Here is a 6,000-nt window from a genome sequence, read left to right as displayed (position 1 = left end):
AAATATTTTTTAAACTAAAGATTATGAATGTTACAATTAGAATAGAATATCTATAGGACGTAAAAATTTACAATTATTTGACCATTGTCATAATATTACTCTACCACCACTTCACAAAGGCCCCATCAATAAGGAGGAAAGAAATAAGTAGTGGTTTGGTTTTAAATATTTTTGAATACTTACTTAAAGATGTTAAATTAGAATCTACAACTACACTGTATCCCAGATGAACTGGCACCTCCGTTTTTCCGTGAACCCCACATTAAAACTGTAGCATATCGGAATCAAAAATTATACTAATCACTCAAATCTGGAGGAAAATAATCTTAAAAATTTGGGGCAGCCCCCTTTTACCCCCCCACGATTACTTATTGCTCTTACTAAAATACCTATTCTTATAAATTTTTTATCTGTTCGTTGACATTTCAGGTGTCTAGTAGGTACCTAATATTATTAAATTTTAAATGCTTACGATATGTTAAAAAAAATACCAAACACACCGGTGATAACCATTTTTTTATGTTTAACTTTTTATGATTATCACTCCTCAAAATTGTCTCTCTTATTGTCCTATATATTATATAGATGTTAAGTCTTAAATGTTATTTTAAGTGTTTTATGTACAATAAAGTTATACTACTAGTCGTTACCGAATTACCAGACTTTCATAGTATTCACGTCAAAAACTCTTGTAATTCTATTTTATAGTCTCATCTACGTTATCGCCTGCGTTCATATAAAGACAGTGCACTCACACAACTATCTTTCAGTCACAAACAACAGACAATATAGAGTGAACGTATTTGTGCTTGTTTTGTTCAAGTTTTTTTTTGGTTTCTGCTAATCTGTGAACAGTTTTCGGGGGTAAGTGAGATTTCTTATCTGTGTGGGATGCGGTGACCTGTTTTTTGTGCTGTTTTTTTTTAAATTTATTAATCTTGATGTTTAATTTTGAGGTGTAATATAGGTAGTTTATTGTAAATGACAAAGCCTGTTGTGAATTTTGGATTTTTAATTATTTTGTGGATTTTGAAAAAAGGGAGTTTCTTATAAACACAAAACACACACAACAATGGTAATAATTTATTATTTTATAATAATTTGATATTTTTTTATAGATTTTATAATTATTACACATAAAGTTAGTGAATATTACTAATTAGGAAATTAATCCGAAAATTTTAATACACTCACGGGCAATGAAACGGTTCCATTGAGAAAAGAAACAAATTACGTCTAAACGGAAAAGGCTAATTTAATGACGTTTTCTGCAATATTGAAGTACATTTAACAGAGCCTCAGGATATTACCAACTAAAATGGGTAATATTTTGTTCCAATTTAAAATTAAATATTTGAAAAAAATGAGGTCGTTTGGTGTCGGAATTTTGTGAGTGGAACTTTTTTATTGCCCGAGAGTGTATAATTCAAATGTATTGCTTAATAAGTAAGTTCAAAACTTTCAAAAAGAGGAAAAATATATTCCAACATAAATACATACCAACGTCTCTCTGACATAAAAATACCAACTCCAAACGTAGAATACCTGTCTTCTTTCGTTGAGGGTTAAACAAAAGCAAATTGCATGCATTTCCTTAACAACATACAGACACACATACCTACACAAACAAGACAACAATATAACATTACGCATATCTTGGGAATATTGCGATAAACTTAAAACCAGCTAATAAGGCTAGGCACCTACTTAATTTGCTGCTTTAAGAAATGAGCTGACAATGTTTTAACAGATATACTTAATAATATATGTATTACATACTGATTTTGGTGAAATATAGCTTTTCCTCTGAAAAGCGTTCTCTGGCAGCTCCGTAGTCGAGCTAGCTTCAGTGATCGTAACTGATCATTGAAGTTGAGCAACACATGGCACGGTCAGTCATTGGATGGGTGACCGATTTCAAGTGGTTCTTTTCTGGACGCTTCCGTGCTTCGGACGGCACGTTAAGCCGTGGGTCCCGGTTGCTGCTTCGGCAGTAGTCGTTAAGCCTAGTCAGAGGCCTTCGGACAGCTTAAAAGCATCTAACAGTTGGGTTTCCCACTTATCCGACAACTATCTCAGCACAAGTTTGCTGTAAATTGTCCAAGCTAGAACGGAACCCGGGACCTGCGTCAGACATAGCTAACTACTAACCACTGTGCCATCCGGTCAGAATTACATATTAAGTTGAGGTTTGATAAGTTTATTAAGACATGCATTATTTATGAAAATTCACCTGAATAAGTAAGAATTGAAATATTTATACTTTATAACATGAAGATTTTTTGTTCAGCAATGTTTAAAAAAAGTTACATACATCTACGAATGATTGATGCCCATACAAATAAAACACGATACGTATTCAATTTTAAACGTTTTATTAATTATTCTGTTTTTTGGCTACTTCTTACGTTAAACGATTGATTAAAAAACTCGTAGGTAACATCATTCCAGAATTGCATTTTTTGCCGAATGTTGAATTCGTTTATATGGAAGTGCTTTTAATTGCATTAAGTAAGTAGAGCATTTTAGTGATCAATTTATGTAATTGAATAAGTACTTACTTTAATAAATTGAACCCCTACGAAAAAAAAATCGGGTCATAGGTTATGTTACTCCAATTGCTCTTATAACTAGCTATATTTTAGCAAAATCGGATAAGCCATTCAAAAGTTATACGACTTTTAGCCATCATCAGCCAATAATCATCCACTGCTGGACATAGGCCTCTCCCAAGGAGCGCCACAACACTCGGTCCTCGGCCTTCCTCATCCAGCCACTACCGGCTACCCTCCTAAGGTAGTCAGTCCAGCGGGCAGGAGGGCGTCCCACGCTGCGTATGCCTGCTCGTGGTCTTCACTCGAGAACTCGTCTACCCCAACGGTTATTGGTTCTTCGGCAGATATGACCAGCCCACTGCCACTTTAGCTTGCATATTTTGACAGCTATGTCGATAATATCAGTCCTCTGACGGATAGACTCGTTTATTGTTTTAGTGTTGAATGGGATTTTAACGTTGGTTAGGTTATTCATTATTTCTTTGTTAGATGTCATCCATTTAGCAATAACAAATTATATAAAACATAGCTAAGAGTTTGTCCACCAACCCGCACTGGGCCCGCGAGGTGGACTAGGCCTAAAATGGCCCTTCCCTGGAAAAAGACCAGTGCCACAACAGTGGGGACGTAATGGGTAGTGATTTATAGAGTTCAGTCAGTAAATACACAAACACTCAGCAAATATTCAAACAATCAAAAGACGGGTTCAAAAGCAGTTTAAACTAAAAACTTGATTGGGAAAAACTAGGTGATATCAGTATCGATAATTCGGAAAAAACGCAAGTTATTTATCAAGTTTTTTCAGCCGAACTTAGGTGTACCAGTAACAATACCGAAATAACTTTAGTATTGCATGATAGTACGCAAGACTAAACGTTTGTTTTTGTAAAACTTGCAGTTAAGTACTACAATTATTTCTTGCATAAACGGGCTTAACCATTGCGACCTTGGCTGGAGAGTCATGCATACTAAAGAAGCTTTTTTGGACATGATTTGAACCTTCTACACTCACAAGCAATGAAAAAGTTTCAGTGAAAATAGCACCAAAAAAAAAAAAATACCAATTACCTACCAACTAACAACGTAAATATTGTACACTCGCGGACAATGAAAAAGTTCCAATCACAAAATGCCGACACTAAACGACCCCAATTTTTTCAAAGATTTAATTTAAAATTGGATCAAAATATTACCGTTTTTTGTTGGCAATATCTTTATGCCCTCATTTATGACGTCATTAAGCTAGCCTTTTTCTTTAGAAGTAATTTGGTGCTTTTCTCAGTGGAACCTTTTCATTGCCCGTAAGTGTATTCAAATCTTGGCCTAAAAAATTAGGCCATTTAGAGAGTAACATTTTCATTGCTCATGAGTTTACGTCTTTTTCTTTGACATCAACCTACACTGTATGCATTATCAGCTAGTCACGTGACGTGAAAGAAAAAACCGAAATTACCGCATAATATCTAGTTAGTGAAATGTATAAAAAAGACGTTCAATTAATTATATAAATGTTTAAAAAAGTAAATTGTTCAAGCATGTGACATGATACTTGATAATGATAAGTTGATAACATTATGTAGTTTTCTTTTTATTCAGTTTAGGTACTTATATATTTATTATTGTTATTATTATTTAATACTTTATTGCACAAATATGAGATATAAGTGTACAAAAGGTGGACTTATTGCTAAAATATAGAGTGTTTTAAAAACATATCAGTAGGTTATTAGGTACCATTGTACAATGTACTTAGGGCCGGTTTTTTGATCCGTGGTCACTCCGTTAGGGTGCTTACATAGAGAATCGGGTTCCCTGTATCTACCTGTACCGGTAACCTGATTATATGAAAGCGCTCACTCACGGAGCATTTCCCGGATTTTTTAATGTCATGAGCGCTTTCGCATAATCAGGTTACCGGTACAGGTAGATACAGGGAACCCGATTCTCTATGTAAGCACCCTTACTCAAGTCACGTGTCAAGCATGACAGCTTCATACGAATTTTGATCGCTTTATCTAAAGGAAGCCATTTTTGGCTAATGGTTAAGTAAACTACGGATGAAAAAATTTGCCCTTTGTAAGAAATATATTTAGGATAAAAGTCAGTCTTTCATTCATTCATACGTTAATGTTTTTTAAATAAATAGACGTCTTGCAAAAAGGGTATACTTATAAAAAACATGGCTTAGATATAATATGCTGCACATGTAGGTTTCGGCTTAGTATACCCTTTTTGCAACACTCTGTATAGCCTCTTAGCGTGTCCCACGGCTGGGCAAAGGCCCCCTACGTTTGTTAAAAGGTTATTAATTTATTTTATGTTACGTTTGCCAAGTATAATTTTAGTTTAACTGCTAAATATAGTTGTTATTCGTGGCTGTATCGTCAGTTCGCGTGCGTGCATGACTGTGTGTCTTCCTCGTTTCTTTACTCGCCATTTCCTAATTCCATATTCGAGTTCTGTTTGATTTAGTGTCGTGGAATAGTCATACTGTAGTTATTGAGGTTAGGAGGCGTCTCTTTAATGTATTGATAGAATATTGTAAATTATTGTAGCAAATATGTTACGGATACGAAGGAATAAAAGTACCCCGTAATTTATAAAGAGATATTTGCTTTGATAGAGAGAGAGAGATAGACGCGCAGAAATTACTTAACAAACACGCAGACGAATTGACGAATTGAGATCCTCCTCGTTTTTTTTTTTTGCAGTCGGTTAAAAATAGGTTTACATTTAATAGCTGTGTATTTTAATGGGTCTTACCTGTAAATAAAGAACTTTATTATTATTATGTTGTGTCGTTACCATCACGGGACCATGGGGTCCCGGGCATTTGGAAGGCGTGCATGGGGCCGAAGCCAACATGTAGAGGCCCGTTTGACAACATTAATCTATATGAAATGTGACACCAACCGAAGATTTTCCCTGTGTAAACTATGGAGTAAACCCAAGGAAAATCCTCGGTTAGTGCAGGACTATTGTAGGATATGGAGAAAACTAATACAGGGTTATGGAAGGGGGTACTAAATGGACTGGGTAACTGGGACTATGGAAGGACTATGGCCCCTGCCTGGACCTATATGTTTCACACACGGATAAAAAGGCAGGGGGTGACTCGCACACACAGTAAATGGGCCCCCCAAAACAGTCGCTAGCACATAACAGTGACGTAGCAACAAGGGGGCAACATGGCATGAGGTGCTAAAGATGGAGAGGTATTCCACGGCTCTCAGGACAATCGCGTTATCGGTCAAGATCCCTACAAGCACCTTACTGGGTAATACATCCTTCCTCGAGCATTGCTGCTCTAGCGGTACACCACTCAAGCCAGCCAATGAAGGCAAGCAAGAGGTGGGAGATCCTGTTCCTCGTCAGTGTTCACTCTGGACAACCAATAAAGGCAAGCCAGAGATGAGGAACAGGGGTTCTCCCCGGCATCGGGTGG

The 6,000-nt window shown here is 36.2% G+C and overlaps 1 protein-coding gene across 1 annotated transcript in view; it reads left to right on the top strand.

Moving 5' to 3' along the window:
• The first annotated feature begins 767 nt into the window (after positions 1-767).
• LOC105380674 (U-scoloptoxin(01)-Cw1a) overlaps positions 768-6,000 on the top strand; it is a 29,741-nt gene continuing 24,508 nt past the window's right edge. The window contains exon 1 of the mRNA XM_038113204.2: positions 768-864. The gene's annotated coding sequence lies outside the window, so the exon portion shown is untranslated. The remainder of the gene's footprint in view (positions 865-6,000) is intronic.

This window comes from Plutella xylostella, chromosome 2, assembly GCF_932276165.1.
Source record: "Plutella xylostella chromosome 2, ilPluXylo3.1, whole genome shotgun sequence".
NCBI classification, from domain to species: domain Eukaryota; kingdom Metazoa; phylum Arthropoda; class Insecta; order Lepidoptera; family Plutellidae; genus Plutella; species Plutella xylostella.
Note: the sequence above shows the minus strand (reverse complement) of the source record. Positions and strands in the feature narration are given on the sequence as shown.